Source organism: Odocoileus virginianus, chromosome 24, assembly GCF_023699985.2.
Source record: "Odocoileus virginianus isolate 20LAN1187 ecotype Illinois chromosome 24, Ovbor_1.2, whole genome shotgun sequence".
NCBI classification, from domain to species: Eukaryota; Metazoa; Chordata; class Mammalia; order Artiodactyla; family Cervidae; genus Odocoileus; species Odocoileus virginianus.
In genome coordinates, this window is record NC_069697.1 from 4,628,861 (window position 1) to 4,646,287 (window position 17,427).

The 17,427-nt window shown below is 43.4% G+C and overlaps 1 pseudogene; it reads left to right on the forward strand.

Moving 5' to 3' along the window:
* The first annotated feature begins 5,076 nt into the window (after positions 1 to 5,076).
* On the forward strand, positions 5,077 to 8,284 carry LOC110123744 (HAUS augmin-like complex subunit 8; annotated as a pseudogene).
* The last annotated feature ends 9,143 nt before the right edge of the window (positions 8,285 to 17,427 follow it).

The window sequence follows — 17,427 nt, forward strand, 5'->3', positions numbered from 1 at the left end:
GTTCCCTCTGTCCAGTTCCCGAAATCTCAGCTGGTAAAGAATCTGCCTGCAATGCAGGAGAGCCCAGTTCGATTCCTGGGTTGGTAAGATCCCCTGGAGGAGGGAAAGGCTACCCACTCCAGTGTTCTTGCCTGGAGAATCCCAGGGACGGGGGAGCCTGGTGGGCTGCCGTCTGTGGGGTCGCACATAATCAGACATGACTGAAGCAACTTACCAGCAGCAGCAGCACTGGCTCAACAATAAAGAATCTGCCTGCAATACAGCAGATGCGGGAGATGTGGGTTCGATCCTGGGTCGGGAAGATTCCCAGCACTAGAAATGGCAACTCACTGCAATATCCTTGCCTGGAAAATCCAGTGGACAGAGAAGCCTGGCGGGCTACAGCCCACGGTCTGACCAAGGGCTGGATGTAGACTGAGCGTGCATGCCCGCACTGGCCCCTGCCTAGAAAAGGCACTGCTGATGTGACACCCTGGCTTCAGTTCCCTCTCTGGAACTTCAGCATGCTATTTCCCCCTTGGGTTATGCAATAGAAAATCATAGTATGAAATTTGAAGATTACATTTTCTCATGTCAAGTGAGATTAAACAACCTCTTGAATGGGCATTTTACTTGGATGGCATGCCCAAATCCATATGACAAGTGGCTACTGAACTTGGGACAAATTCAGTAGGAAGGTGAAATGAAAGACACTGTCACAACAAAGAGCAAGGCAGTAAATCTGATAAGGACTTTGGCAGTGTTTGGGGGTAAACAATAGATTTCAGTCTGACAAGACTATGTTGTATTTGTTGAATACTAAATAGACATTGTTGTCAAACAGAAAGAGGGGTTCTTAAAACAAAGTATCTGTCTTTAAAGCGTTTGTGTTCTTTGTTCTAACTGGGAGAATATACACGTACAGATGATGAAATGTGGCAAAATGTCCTCACACAAACCGAACACATAAGTGCTAAGAATAAAGTGATTAAAAGGATGTGGGGCTAACCAGGCTTCCAAAAATGACTGGGTTTTGAAACAAGTTTTGAAGATGGTGACAGAAGGCAACTAGCCCAGAAGAAGTGGAGAATTTCTAGAGGTTATATAAGAAGCTGTTCAGAAACCAGACGTGGTAATACTGAAATTTTGATAGCTAGTTGTTAAGTATGTAAGATAGTTATTTCAAAGGTGCCGACAAGTTTTTTCTGCTCGTTTTATATTTTTTAAATGTAGCTGAAAGTGGAGGCATCATTCATAGTGGGTGGGCAAGGGATTCTCTTTTGTCTTGGATAAAATTCTTAGAGCATTTGATTACGTGAAAAGAAATCCTAGATTCAAGTCCAGAATGGAAAACATGAGACCATGAAGAGTAAACTGCTCTGTACGATTTCGTCAAAGGTTGCCATCAACGCGGACTGAAGTGCTCTCTGGGAGAAGAAGGGACTTCCATAACTCTCTAGAGCCAGTGAAGACCTGATGGCCTGGACCATTAGGCCAGGCAGGAGAGACACGGCCAAAGGCCGTGGTGTGGTAAGGTGCACACATGCTCAGTCATGTCTGACTCTTTGCAACCCCATGGACTGTAGCCTGCCAGGTTCCTCTGTCCAGGGATTTGTTAAACTGGCCCCTGTAACATGGTAGCAGGACCGGGCTTAGAGGAAGTTTGAAAGATTAAGAGGACAATAAGAGACCTCTTTTGAGTGGCTTGACCAATGAACTAGTGATAGCTAGCTTTCAGGTTACTTTTCCCTTTCTGCAGAGTAATTCTCTTCTGTCATCCTCAAATCATTGGTAAAGTTTTGTAAACGAGGTCTTAGAAGGGCTGAGAAAGCGAACTGTGGCCACACTGAGAGATTCTCAGCAGCCTGGAGAAGCAGTTGTGAAATCTCCAGAGTCCACCCACAGAAAAACCTAGAACCCTAAGCCAGACTTGAGAGCCCATCAAAGGCTAGACTTCTTGATAATTTGGGAGTGCAAAGGGGGCTGTAAATTGTCATTAGGTATCAAATAGAAGGTTAAGCCCTGGAGCCCAGAGAACTTGTGATATATCAGGCTATCCTGAGATACATCAGTATAGACAATAGATAAACTCTCATAGCACTTATATTTCAGAGCACTTATATTTTAACTAGAAAGACAGGCAGTAATTAAATAAAGCAAGTGATAAGTACTAATAAGATTAAAAAAAAAAAAACTACTGTGAAAGAGACCCGTTACTGAGACCATAAAAGTCCAGATTTGCAATTTTATAAATTAAAAGCACAGAGATGCACCACTCATTGGAAATCCATAGGGGTGAGCACTAGCTACCTACAGTTAGCTGTAACTAGCTGCAAAACCCAGAATAAGTCAGGTAACTTCTCTGAGTCACAGTTTCATCACCTACATAAGTGAAGGAAATTAGATTGGATCTATTCTAAGATAAATAGGAAAACTTAGAAAAAGAATGAAAGAAAAAGCTGAAGGAAAAAGCAGGCCATTGTAGTAAACAGCAATTTCTCAAATGGTCTATAGCCATATGCCCTCCTACTGTACCTTATTTTATTATGATTATCATAGATATATTATTACCCACCTTCTTAGGAATTCACAATGCTTTAGTGACTAACCCCTCTGCTTCACAGTGGTTTCTTTTTTATCTTAATACTACTTATCTCTTGCTTTATTTAATTACGGCCTGTCTTTCTGATTAAAATATAAGTGCTATGAGAACTTGTCTTTTTTCTTTACTGATCTGTTTTCAGCATTTAACACAGTATTTGGCAAATGGTGGATTACCTTTTAGATCAGACACTGAAGTGGTTAAATTTTACATATTACAGTATATAATAACTGAAAAGCAAAGTATTAAGATTCCCTAGCAATGCTTTCTGTTACCAACCACACAAATACTAATTCTACCTGAGAGATTTGTTTCCAGTGAAAAGTGTCTGATCAGATAAAGCATGGTGCCCCAGGATCACACAAAACAGTTACTTTATGAATTAACATACTTTACAATTTCTGGTAAGTTTTTTTTTTTTAATTTTCATTTCTCTTTAATGATATGAGACCTTGATAACATAGAAAATACCAGGAGAAAGTCATGCTGGGTTGAGTGGGAATGAGGAACAAAGCTTAAAACCTGTTAAGGCCACCTGGTCTCATGAGATTACATTGCCATCATCCCCTTCATCAATAATTAACGGCAATGAAGTTCTTACTATAATCAAAGCACAATAGCATGAATTTAAAACACCAAAGAACAACTTCTGGCACAAATAAAAAATGAACCCTGCCCCCAGAGAGAAAAAGAATATTTGGCTTGCTAAGGCTATTCCTAGGACCTAAGAGATTTGAAAGTTCCAGCTAAAGCTCTCAAGCTACTGGCTCCTAATGGAACCTAAATTCTTATCAGGAATAAAAACAATTTCATCTGATCAATAATACTAGTGAAGTTTACCCGTGAAAGCACCAATTTTTGTAATTAAAACTAAACTCAGCTTCTCCCAACTATTTTTTAAGAGAGAAATGGGCCGTGAACTGGTGTTGGAAGAAACCCAAAGGGAGAGAAGAAAGTTGTGCAAAGTCCATAAATTTTCCAACTAGACATAACACACACTGAGGTGAAGTCTACAGGATGGGACTTTATTATTTACAGAGATAACCTCAAAAATTTCAACATCAGGTCTGAAGCACTGGAGAATACTACTAGGGTAACAGAATACTCTGAAACACTGACTGAGCAGGTGTTAGAGAGAGCTATGCTGCCGGGGTATATACTTTCCTGAACTGGGCCCAAGAGTCACATCCCTAGTTTTATCAAAGACCTTCTTTTTCCCATAGCAAAAAACAACAATTCACATCAAAAAGATTCCTTCTAGTCCACAAGTTTGTCAAGAGCAATTTGTTTAGATAAAAGCTGTAGAACTCACTATAAGACGCAGGAATCAACTTGTATCCATATACAATTTGTTTTTTCCTTCAAAAACATCTTCCCACTCAGCTCCAACTTGCATGGACACCCTTCCATGAATTGCCTTTCCCCCTCCATACACACACACACACACACACACACACACACACACACACACACACACGGTGCTTCACGACTAGCTAATACATGTTTAGGACCTGAGCTTCTTAAGGACATAACTAATATGCTCGATGTCCATACAGAATACTCACTCTTATGATATATACCAAGCACCAATCTGCCATTCAAAACCATAGTCCTGTTTGTTTTTAGCTATAGATCTTGATATTTCTTTTCTCATTTCTACTTCACTCTTTCAACTCCAGCATCTGGTATAATTTTGAATCTTCACAACAATGATTCCAGTTCTAATCTTAGTCTCATGTCACTTAGGACTCCATTATACTACTTCAGTTCGGTCCCACGTCTTCACATCAACTCTAGGCCAATAAAAAGAATCTGGATTTCCCATAAGTCTTATGTTCTCCTTTCAACTAACAGACATTTTTTAAAGTTTTTTGAAACTTAAAAATGGAGTCAAAACATTTTTGGTTGTTAGGAACCAGAAAATATAACAACTGAACTCACTGCACTGAAGACAATAAAAATTAGTAAGAATGGTTGCTCCTGCAAAGTTATATAGCTATGCTAGCCCTGCAGCTTGGTTTTTAGTATGTAATAGGTACTGTTATTTTGCTTCCTGGATCTATAGTGCTTTGGAGAAAAATATTAATTGATCAAATTACCATAAATACTCTGCTTGCTAGAAATGTAGTCAGAGCTTAAATTCGCTCTTTTACATTTCAACCAGTGGTTTTCCTTGATGGCAAGGTTTCTGATTATGAGTTTTGGTTTTTTTTTTTAAAGAAAGTCATTAAAAGTCTCTGGTATAATCCGCATAACAATAAAAGCATCCATGGATGCTAACTACCATGCTGGGAATAGGTTAATATCTCATTTTCATTCAAGTGTTGGTTGAGAACTCCCTATATATCAAGGCCCTGAGATATGCACAGAAGTTTCAACAATGAGACACACTATTCTCCTTAAGGGTTTTATAACCCAATGGAAGAGACAAGTAATGAGCAGCCAAGGACAATACAATGTCACATGACCAGGTGTTAAGGTAGCACATAAGTGGGATGACCCACCAGTAAGCCCAGGTCACGCTGGGTTCTAATTTAAGGGGCTTCCTTGGGGGCTCAGACAGTAAAGAATCCACCTGCAATGCAGGAGATCCAGGTTTGATTCCTGGGTCAGGAAGTTCCCCTGGAGATCGCAACCTACTCTAGTATTCTTGCCTGGGAAATTTCATGGACAGAGGAGCCTGGTGGGCTACAGTCCATGGGGTCACAAAGAGTTGGACACGACTGAGAGACTCACACTTTCCCTTCACTTTCAAGGTAGAAGATGAGGAGTCTAGGAAATGTGGATGGGGACGTGTATTGGTTATCTGTTGGTCGAACAAAAGACCACAAATTGAGCAACTTATAGCAACATCCATTTATCACCTCACAGTTCTGCAGGTTAGAAATCCAAGTGCACTTTCACTGGTTCTCTGATCAGGGTCTCAAGAGACTGAAATCAAGGTGTGTTCAGGCTGGGAGGTTTTCTAGTGGCTTTAGAGAAGAAGGCACTTCCTTATTCAAACTACTGGCTGAATTCATTTCCTTGCACTCGGAGGACTGAAGGCCCTGGTTCCTTAGTAGCTGGCAGCCAGGAGCTGTTCTCACCTCCTAAACGCTGCCCACATCCCTTGGCACAAGTATTTTTCCATCCTCAAAGCCAACAATGCTGTGCCCAGTGCCCCCCACCCTCTGTGCTTTTAATCTCTCCCACTATCCTGTCTCCTACTTTGGCCTCATCTGCCACCAGCCAAAGAAAGCTCTTTGTTTCTAAGAGCTCCTGTGATTACAATGGGCCTACCAGATAATCCTGTATGACCTCCTTATTTTAGGATCAACTGTGCAATGTAACATAACAAGCAGAGAAATCTTATCACATTCATGGGTTCTCGGGACCAGGGACAGGGCATCTTTGGGAGACGATTTTATTATTTTTTAATTAGTGTTTATTGCAATATAGTTGATTTACAATAGTGGTCAGTTTCACGTGTGCAGCAAAGTGAATCAGTTGTACATATACATATATACATATATGTATATAGCCACTCCTTTTTAGATTCTTTTCCCACAAGGTCTTTACAGAGTATTAAGTAGAGTCCCCTGTACTATACAGTAGCTTCTTATTAGTTATCTATTTTGTATACAGTCACGGGTTCGATTCCTAGGTCAGGAAGATCCCCTGGAGTGGGAACTGGCAGTCCACTCCAGTATCCTTGGCTGGAAAACTCCACGGACAGAGGAGCCTGGCAGGCTACAGTCACTGGGGCAGCAGAGAGTCAAACACAACTAAGGCCCGTGGGCAGAGGCCTGAAGTGGAACAAACCCAGCCCACTCCAGAAGAGCGAAGACGGCAGTGGGGTTAACGCGGGTGACCCGCAGTCACTAACGTTAAAAGTGTGGTCGGAAAGTGAAGGTCGCTCAGCCGTGTCCAACTCTTTGTGACCACTTGGCCCATACAGTCCGTGGGATTCTCCAGGCCAGGATACTGGAGTGGGTGGCCTTTTCCTTCTCCAGAGGATCTTCCCAATTCAGGGATCGAACCCAAGCATGGCAGGCAGATTCTTTACCAGCTGAGCCACAAGTTCAGTTCAGTCGCTCAGTCGTGTCCGACTCTTTGCAACCCATGAATTGCAGCACGCCAGGCCTCCCTGTCTATCACCAACTCCTAGAGTTTACCCAAACCCATGTCCATCAAGTTGGTGATGCCATCCAACCATCTCATCCTCTGTTGTCCCCTCCTCCTCCGGCCCCCAATCCTTCCCAGCATCAGGGTCTTTTCCAGTGACTCAACTATTTGCATGAGGTGGCCAAAGTATTAGAGTTTCAGCCTCAACATCAGTCCTTCCAATGAACACCTAGGGCTGATCTCCTTTAGGATGGACTGGTTGGATCTTCTTGCAGTCCAAGGGACTCTCAAGAGTCTTCTCCAACAACACAGTTCAAAAGCATTAATTTTTCAGCGCTCAGCTTTCTTCACAGTCCAACTCTCACATCCATACATGACCACTGGAAAAACCATAGCCTTGACTAGATGGACCTTTGTTGGCAAAGTAATGTCTCTGCTTTTTAATATGCTGTCTAGATTGGTCATAATTTTCCTTCCAAGCAGTAAGCGTCTTTTAATTTCATGGCTGCAATCACCATCTGCAGTGATTTTGGAGCCAAGAAAAAAGAAAGTCAGCCACTGTTTCCACTGTTTCCCCATCTATTTCCCATGAGGTGATGGGACCAGATGCCATGATCTTAGTTCTTTTCTGAGTGTTGAGCTTTAAGCCAACGTTTTCACTCTCCTCCTTCACTTTCATCAAGAGGTTTTTTAATTCCTCTTCACTTTCTGCCATAAGGGTGGTGTCATCTGCATATCTGAGGTTACTGATATTTCTTCCAGCAATCTTGATTCCAGCTTGTGCTTCTTCCAGTCCAGCATATCTCATGATGTACTCTGCATATAAGTTAAATAAGCAGGGTGACAATATACAGCCTTGACATAGGGAAGCCCTAAATTTGACTCCGCAATTTGAAAAAAGAAAAAAAAAAAAGTCAAAGAAAGCTGAGTCGTCATCATTTTCTGCCTCAAGTAAAGAGCCCAGATCTCTCGAAAGCTATGGGAATGACGGAGTCCCAGATGCTCCTTCTGACCCCGCTGACGGTGAAGATGGAGAACGGCCTGTCTACATTCGAAGAACAGGCAGAAAAGAACCTACAAATAACTCCAGGAACAGATGTAGGAGCTGAAGCGCAGACTTCTCTGCCAGAGGAAGAGGGAGCTGGCAGATGCCCTGGACGCGCGGATCGCGATGCTGAGCCCTTTTGAGGCCGAGGCCAGCCGCTTTCCCGGACAGTACAAGACGTGCCCGACGGCCCTGGGCACCGCGAGGCACGCGCTGCCCGTGCAAGCCGTCCACCCGGATGGGGACAGGCAGCTCTTCTTAGACGAGTCTCAGCGGGAACGGACGACCACATGCCGTCTGCTGAAATAATTTAGCATCAGCAGCTCAGAAGAAAATGCGAAGGCATTGGACCTGATGAGGGAACTCAGGGAGTTGACCCAGAAGCAGCACCTGGAGCTGCGAAGGAGCTTCGGCGAAGTTCTGAAACTCTCCGCGAAGTTCTGAAACTCTCCGCCGAAGTTCTGAAACTCTCCGCCGAGGCGAGTAAGGAGGCAGCCTTAGTCCACCAGGAGGCCTGGGAAGAGGCCCGAGGTTCCAAGGCCCCCAGCCGGTGATCTTTTGATCCCAAGCAGGCCACTGATGGGGAAACTTGGGGAGAGGTCAGGAGCCTCTCGGGCCACGAAGAGCTATGAATCCACACACAGGCCGTGTTCCTGATCCAAGTGGGGAAACTCCTGTGCCCCGTGGGGGAAGGAAGCACGTTTTGTGCCCCTTGTTCGGGGGCACAGGGAACCTGCTCACCTGTGATGTTCTTAAAACTTGAGCACCTTTTGCACTTAGCCTAGCCATATAGTTATTTTTGTGTGATAATCTCATTGGATAACTTAACAAATAAAACCTATTTTGCAATGAAGAAAAAAAGAAAAGCAGGAGCAGCGTGTGAATATTTCAACCCCAATCTGGGAGGCTGTTTTAGAAATTCTGTTACCAGAGGCCTCTAACCAACTTCATTCTTGAATTACAGCAATTTATATATACAATGCACTTGCTACAGACTTTTTTACAGTGAGGCCTTGTTTTTCTCAAAGATAAGGTCGCTTGAAAAATCAGGGTTGTATAGATAGTCGTGAATCTAGAACTAGAAGGGTCTTCAAAGGATTATCTTTGAAGCAAGTAAGAAACAACTGTCTTCATTTTATACTGAAGGTGCCTAAATCCAGAGAGAGGGAGGGAGACATACTCAGCACCACTCCCGGCAGCAGAAAGACAGCAGAACCTCCCCGGCTGCCCTTCACAGAGTCGGCAAGTTCACACAAGGCCTCCTTCCCTCAGACCCTCCCCAGAGCTGTGGAACCCCTCACTGTTGGCATTTCGCATCAATGAGCTGCTCTGTTTAAACACAAACCAGCATCTCTTGCAGCAAACCCAAAGATTCAGACTTGCCTTGTCTGAGTGTCCTTCCTGTGGATAGTCATTAAAGGCCCAGTTAAAAATGAAATATGTGCTTATATTTCGGTAAATATCGGCGACTCAATGGACATGAGTCTGAGCAGGCTCCGGAAGATGGTGAAGGACAGGGAAGCCTAGTGTGCTGCAGTCCATGGGGTCGCAAAGAGTCGGACACAACTGAGCTCTGAACAACAAATCATGCTTTTTAAAGCATGGGCTATGCAGGCAGACTTGAGTATCAATCGACCTTCCTTCAGGAAGTTTCTTAACCTCTTCTCTGTAAAATGGGTGTGATATTACTACCCATCACATACGGTTACTTGGAGGAGTAATTGAGATAGCACATGAACATTTTTCACTTACCACAGTGACAAGACGATTATTATTATTTACTCCACACGGGTTTTTCACGACAGTGATTGCATTAACTGCCCTCTTCTATGGCCATTTCTACTGCTATCTGATTAGAGGAAACGGACTTACCCTCTTTTTTCCTACTCCCCTTGGCATCAGTCTAATTGAATAAAACTAAGAAAGTGCAATTTAAGTCTTACACATACTGCTATAGAAACATCACCTCTCCCGTTCCTCTGCTTACAAGCACCCAAGCCCCTTTGGTCTTCAGAGGAGTTTAATAGTGATGTGCAAAGACTCTGAGACCAGACTGGGGTGATCAACTGTACCAGGAATGAGGGATTTCAGGGATATGGGAACTTCAGTGACAAAACTGAGATGATCCCAGGAAAAATGGGACTGCTGTTTACCCTAGGATAGACTGCCTTTGTCATCTCAGGTAGTTTACTAACCTTTCTGGGTCTCAGTTTCCACACACAGAGATCACAGCAACCCTCCTTCATGTTGCTTTTGGGTTTGTTTTGAAGAATAAATGAGTTAACACATAAAGTGCTTAGGATCATGCCTAGTATAGAATAAATACTCAATAAAAGTTGGTTATTATTATGATTACTAACCACTAAAAAGAAACATGAAATAACCAACTAACACACAAGGACATGGCAGAGAGCCCAGAGTCTTATGAAGCCCTTACAGCCCAAGAGTGGAGCCCTGAAAAGATGTTTTTTCCCCTGCATCATTGTGTCATAATTCTCCAAGAGATCAGGAAAACAAAGAAAAATAAGAATATTCAATTATCTGAAGTAAGAATAATGAGAGAACTACAATTGAAAACCACCCTAAGTGTGGAGAAAAGGGAACCCTCTTACACTGTTGGTGGGAATGTGAACTAGTACAGCCGCTATGGAGAACAGTTAAAAAACTGGAAATAGAGCTGCTATATGACCCAACAATCACACTTCTGGCCATACACACCAAAGAAACCAGATCTGAAAGAGACACATGCACCCCAATGTTCATCGCAGCACTGTTTATAATAGCCAGGACATGGAAGCAACCTAGATGCCCATCAGCAGACGAACGGATAAGGAAGCTGTGGTACATATACACCATGGAATATTACTCAGCCATTAAAAAGAACTCATTTGAATCAGTTCTAATGAGATGGATGAAACTGGAGCCCATTATACAGAGTGAAGTAAGCCAGAAAGATAAAGACCAATACAGTATACTAACACATATATATGGAATTTAGAAAGATGATAATGATAACCCTATATGCAAAACAGAAAAAGAGACACAGATGTACAGAACATCTGTGTTTTGGACACACAGTCCAAACAGACTTTTGGACTCTGTGGGAGAAGGCAAGGGTGGGATGTTTCAAGAGAACAGCATCGAAACATGTATATTATCTAGGGTGAAACAGATCACCAGCCCAGGTTGGATGCATGAGACAAGTGCTCAGGCCTGTGCATTGGGAAGACCCAGAGGGATCGGGTGGAGAGGGAAATGGGAGGGGGGATCGGGATGGGGAACACATGTAAATCCATGGCTGATTCATGTCAATGTATGACAAAAACCACTACAATATTGTAAAGTAATTAGCCTCCAACTAATAAAAATAAATGGAAAAAAAAAAGAAAACCACCCTAAGCTACATTTCATTAGATTAACAAAAACCAACAAAAATAAACCAAAAGAAAAAAAAGCAGCAATTTGGCCACACTCAGTTACTTACATTGAAGGGAACAGGCCCTCTCACACTGTGCCTGACAGTTGCAAAATGGTCAGGCGGCATGGAAGGACATCTGCCAACATCCATCAGAATCACAGATGCACTTAACTACGATGCTGCTTCTGGGAACCTCTCCTATGCGTCCTCTCACATATCACAATGGATCTAGGTACAAGACCATCCACTGAGAACTGTTTGTTATAAGAAAACCTAGAAACAATCCAAATGTCCAAAAACAGGGGACAGCCATACAGTGGAATATGACGTGGAAGCAAAAAATAAAATAAAATAACAGAATACAGAGGCTCTCTGTGTATTAATGTGGAAAGATCTCCAAATATATTTCATTATTGTTGTTTAGTCGCTAAGTCCTGTCTGACTCTGCGATCCCATGAGTTGCGGCGCCCCAGGTGCCTCTGTCCTCCACTGTCTCCTGGAGTTTGCTCACACTCATGTCTGTTGAGTCACTGACACTCTCCAACAATTTTATCCTCTGTTGTCCCCTTCTCCTTTTGCCTTCAGTCTTTCCCAGCATCAGGGTCTTTCTCTAATGAGTCCAAGTATATTATTCAGTAACAAAAAATAAAACATATATATATAACATGCTGTCTTTTATGGGAAAAAGGAAATAAATATATATATACATATATAAGTATACATAAATAAATTCATATATGCTTGCATATGCATAAAGAAATACTGGAAGAATAAGCAAGAGAATAATTAAAATGACTATTTCTAAGGAGCAGAAAAAAAAAGAGTAGATGGAAATGGGGTAACAAAAAAATACTCCACTTAGTTCTTTATATTTCATTTTTATTTTGGCATCTCTAAACATCTTACCCACAAAAAGATAGACTTTTAAAAAATGTGAAAAATCAAAAGCTCTTTATCTATATCATCCACTGAAAGATTAGTACCACTCTCTTCTATGAAATGTCTCATTTGAGAAAACAGGAAGTTGCACTGAAACAATGTTGTACTCCATCCACCCAAACAAATAAAGCAAAGATTTCTGACATGCGACTTTGAGGACCACCCCTCATCCTGCCAAATGGAAAGGAACCGAGGGGGTTGTTCCGAGGGTACTGCTCTGCAGTCCCCTCTGATTCGTGAATTCTTCCCCCTCTCAACCCAGTGGCGTGGACCAGCATCTGAGAGGACAGAGGATGTTGTGTGTTTTCCTTTCTCAGCCAGGAGGAGGTTTCATCATCCCATCATCTTAAACTTGCACGTTAGGAGCTCTGTTCTGCTTTTTATGTTAATTGGAATCGGCTGCTTTGGGCTCTGACACAGGCATTTAGCACTAGCAGTCAATTGCTCTTTCCTCAGCCATCTGGCAAAAGAGTTGAAACCAGCAATTTTCTGAGTCAGAATTAGACATCTGAAAAAGAATGTGCACATAGGCAAACCCCTTAGAAGTGTGGAATGAAAGAAAGGGGCAGGTAGAGGGCTGGAAGGCTACAAACCCCACTGTGGAGTGACGTGATTTCAAAGATGAGAACACAAAATGGCACTCTGATTTCCTGACACCAACAGGACAAAGCGCTCAGGATTACGCAGTATCTCTCCCTTACCTTCTATCCTGCACGACAGACGTTGCCTTCACTTTGGCGGTCTACCCTCTCCCTCCCTCCTGAAGACATTCTCATCGGTAGCTCACGGCCAGCCCCTTTAACTTCAGCAGGACTTACAGAGCACCCTCGCTTCTGTGACAGCATCATCTCCAGGTCCTTCAAGCTCTGGCTGTCCTTGTTGCATCACCTTCACATGCCCCTCTTTTTCCATCTGCTCTTTAGACGTTGGTCCTCTCTGTGGGCTTCTGTCCTCCACTCATCTTACTGTGTACACTTGCTCTCTTGTCTGCAGGTTTGAGGTCTGCACAGACCTAAATGCCTGCATGAAAATAGTGCTGGCTTAGGCCCTGACGGCTCAGACAGTAAATAATCTGCCTCCAGTGCAGGAGACCCAGGTTCAATCCCTGGGAACTTGGGTTGGGACGATCCCCTGGCGAAAGGAATGGTTACCCACTCCAGTATTCTTGCCTGGAGAATTTCATAGACAGAGGAGCCTGGGGCTACAGTCCATGGGGTCACAAAGGGTCAGATACAACTGAGCAATAAACACTCTTTAGCTCTTAAAGGGAAATGCATATTAGACCCATTCTGACCCTGCTTACTTTTTATATGAGCCCATTCTGGATTTCATGAGGAAGCATCACACTCTCTTCACACAAAGGCAGCAGTGAATATACTGCCATCTGTCATTCCCTGTTTGGTAAAGAGTTAAGAGTCTCCAAAACTTGGGCAGGATGCCCACCACCACCAGCACCAGTGTCAGTGGCTCAAACACTGCACCAGTAAACCTTAAGTATTATTGTAATAAGGTACAAATGTCTTTCCAGATTGATGGCTATGTCATCCCTAAATTATCCACACACTGGTGATGACCATTATCACCCCATGTTGGCCCACCTATCCTCTGCCTAGAAAATGCACAAATACACAAAGTGCTCATCAGGTTAGCAGGCAGCTGCAGCTGTGCTCAGTACACCTGCCACTGCATCTTTCCCAGAGAGGAAATCCGTGCTGGTTCTAAGCATCTTCCATCTGCCTGAACGTGTGTGTGTGTGAGAGAGTCACTCAGTCATGTCCGACTCTTTGTAACCCCATGGACTATAGCCCAGCGGGCTCCTCTGTCCATGGGATTCTCCAGACAAGAATACTGGAGTGGGCTGCCATGCCCTTCTCCAGGGGATCTTCCCGACCCAAGGATTGAACCTGGATCTCCTGCATTGCAGGCAGATTCTCTACTGTCTGAGCCCCCAGGGGAGCCCTCTGAACCCCCTTGCTTCCCTCATATGCACATGGCCAGGAAGGCAGGCTGAGCGGCAGCTGGTCAGGACACGTGAAGACTGCAGCGCAGACTCAGGCTCCACGGTCCTGCTGCCCGCATGCGCCTGCCCTGGGTGCGCTGTTTCCTCTCATTGCTTCTCACTCTCTGTTTTATACTGATTCAGTGAGTTACATCATTCCGGCATGTTAAGTGAATCTGTGAGCCTTTCCGTTTCATGACTTCTCTAATAACTTGTCTGGGATGGCATGTGGAGGCTAGCACTGCACCAAAGTAATTTCCCACAAGACCTTTTATTGACAGCTCTCTCTTATCTGTGAACTACCTCATCATCTCTATGTCATGATATGATTAGAAGCCTTTTCTTTCCAGTTTTCAGATTTTCCTATAATAATCCTGTAATCTGGAAAGTAATTATGCTTTTCAAAAGGGCAAAGGAATCCACTGCTCCCTACAGGAGCCCAAGTGCTAAGCTTTGTTGCTCAGTACCCAGACTCTTGCCCAGGGGGTGACACAGTGGATGAAGGGTGGTCAGTTCTACACATGCTGGCTTCTGTCCTCTGTCAGACTGTCTACTTGTGCTCTCTGCCTCCTCACTCCCCGCCTTAATCATGTGTTTATGCCTTATGTGAAGACTCCACAGTAGCCTAAAGCATAGGACTGGCTCAAGGCAGAGTTCTTGGAGCTCGTGTGTCTACTGGACTGCAGGTGAATATAGTAGGGGGCGAGGAACCACGGGAAATCACTTCAGAAAGACTGACTCGCCACGAGCTGGGAAAGGCGCTCCCAGCCCCTGGTGCTGGACACAGACTGCAACACGTATCCTCCTAGACCCCTTTTAAACCTGCCATTCAGATCATCTTCCATCTGTTGACGTATTCGGTCTCCAGACCAAGCACACTGCACTTCCTGAAATGCCAACTTCTCAGAGCATCACACACAGACCTCCCTGCCATTACAGACCCAGGCCAACCTGACTGGATTCGGAATGTTCATGGTCTCATGGTCATTGTACAGGTCATTATATAGAATCCCATTTCTCTAGCATTTCCTATGTTCATTTTCAAAATGGGACTGCAATTTCAGAGGATGCAAAATGGCAGCCCATACACATTAAATAATTAAGAAATTTAATTATTTTTTTTAAAATCCAGATTTATAGCCTCTCTTGAAAGATGGGAGCTCTGGATCTGCCATGGCAACAATAGGCTGCCCCCTTGAGACAGGCCATAGTCTCTCCAGTTTCTCAGAGACCCTACCCCCTTCTACAGTAGTCTGCTCATTTATGTTTCCTGGGAGACTCTCCTGGGATGCATCATGGCATTAGTCTTTCTGGAGCTTGTCCCATGTTTTACCAAGATGATGTCGACCTGTCATCCATTCTCCTTGTCTAATCTGTAGGGCTTGGGAGGTCCAGTTGTCTTGCCTATATTCTTGCTCTCTGACTGTGATTTGACCTTGGCCAGTCTTCTATTTACTTTGTCCTTAAGCCACTAAGATGCCCTGACATGAAGAACTACAATAAGCCGCGGGGGCATCTTGTAGTGGCCTTAATGTTCATTTTCAGTGTTTCAACATAGGGGTCATCACACCAATCCAGCAAATATTGTCAGAACCCCAGAAACTTCTTTGAAAATTAGTCAAGGGCCTCAGAAGTCTCATTCTCCATCCCTCGGGCCTGTGACCTATCCATTCACTTGGCATCAAATGCCTCCTGAGATTAAACAAAGGTCTGAGAGATAATGAGATGAAATGACTTGACCTTCACATTTGAGATCTCTCCTTTCCTTCCAAGCCTGTCACTGGTTCAGATTATTTTTATCATTTTTCAAAGCAGCAGCGTTTATTTCCTCTGCTTCACTGAGCTGTGCAGATGCGAGGTCTAGAAGGAATATTTAGTGGTCGCCATGGTTACCATTAGTCATATGAAGTTATAGCTAGTGTGCTGATTCCTCTCTTCACAGCTGTAAAAAGAAAGCACACTCCAATAAGCAGGCTTGCTGGGGCTCTGAAGACTGTAAGTCTGTAAGGCACTCGGCTCCTCTGCTAATTTATCTTCATCTGCAAGTTTAATTCACACTTTAAAGATTTTAGGCAGGGAAGGTTTCAGAGAACTTGAAAGCTAGAAAAGAATTGAGAGATAATTTAGACTTAGCCTCTCATTCTACACAAAAGGAAATGGAAGACCAGAAAGGAGGAGGGACTTGGGTTCACACAATAAGTCAATCAGTCATGTAAAGGTGTATAATCAGTGAGCACCAGTGCCAGGGTTCCTTTTGCCCCTACCAAGTCTCTCGCCCTAAGTAATCAGCAAGGATAAGAAATAAAAAGATTTAGGATGGGCAAAGATTATCCAAGTTCAGTGCAAGGCAGGGAAATCTGATCCTACACCAAGAAGTTAGAGCTTTGAGATGGAGCTTAAGTAAAAAACTACAAATGGTCTCTAAGGCCATATTGGCCTTGGAGTGTTAACTGAGCTTTATGACTGGTTAAGTTTAGATGATACAGTCACTAGTTCAAAATGGGGCTGTCTGTCTGCTGGTTCTTACAAGTTTTCTGAAAAGTGAGTGTCCCACAATTTCTGTACCCTCTTCCGGCATCCTGACCTCTTACTAGTTCTCAATTGCTCTACTCTCCCGACTCAGTACTCACTTCATGAAGCCTAGGCATACGGCTCTCATATTATTGCTTTGCAATTGATTGGACGTAAAAATAATATTGTATATAGAACATGAGTCAAAAGCTGACTCACTATAAAAGACCCTGATGCTGGGAAAGATTGAAGGCAAAAGGAGAAGAGGGCAGCAGAGGATGAGATGGTTGGATGGCATCACCGACTCAATGGACATGAACTTGAGCAAGCTCCAGGAGTTAGCAGAGGACAGAGAAGCCTGGCATGCTACAGAAAACGGAGTCCAGACACAACTTAGTGACTGAAGAACAAAAACAGTAGAACATTTAAGACAAGAGTCAGAAAGTCTTCATACTTTCTAATTCAAGAAAGGTTTTCTAACTCTTACAATTCACAATATTTTTTCTGTCTGAAGTCTCAACATTAGATGATCTGCATAAATGCTTCCTTGCAGATCTTGTTTCTAAGGACCATTCCTTGCTAAATGGAACCTGAAGTTAGAGGAAGGAGGAAACACAAGAGGAAGAAGAAACACAAGAAGCAGTTAGAGTATATTATTATCCTAAAAAGGAAGGAAGTACTCCAAAAAAATGATAGGAGATGTTACGGACTGAAAGAAAGTCTGTGTCCCTTCATAAATCATATGTTGAAACCTTAACCCCCAAGGAGCTAGGGTCTTTGAGGAGCTGATAAAGGTTAGATGATGTCATGAGGGTAGGACCCTAATCCAA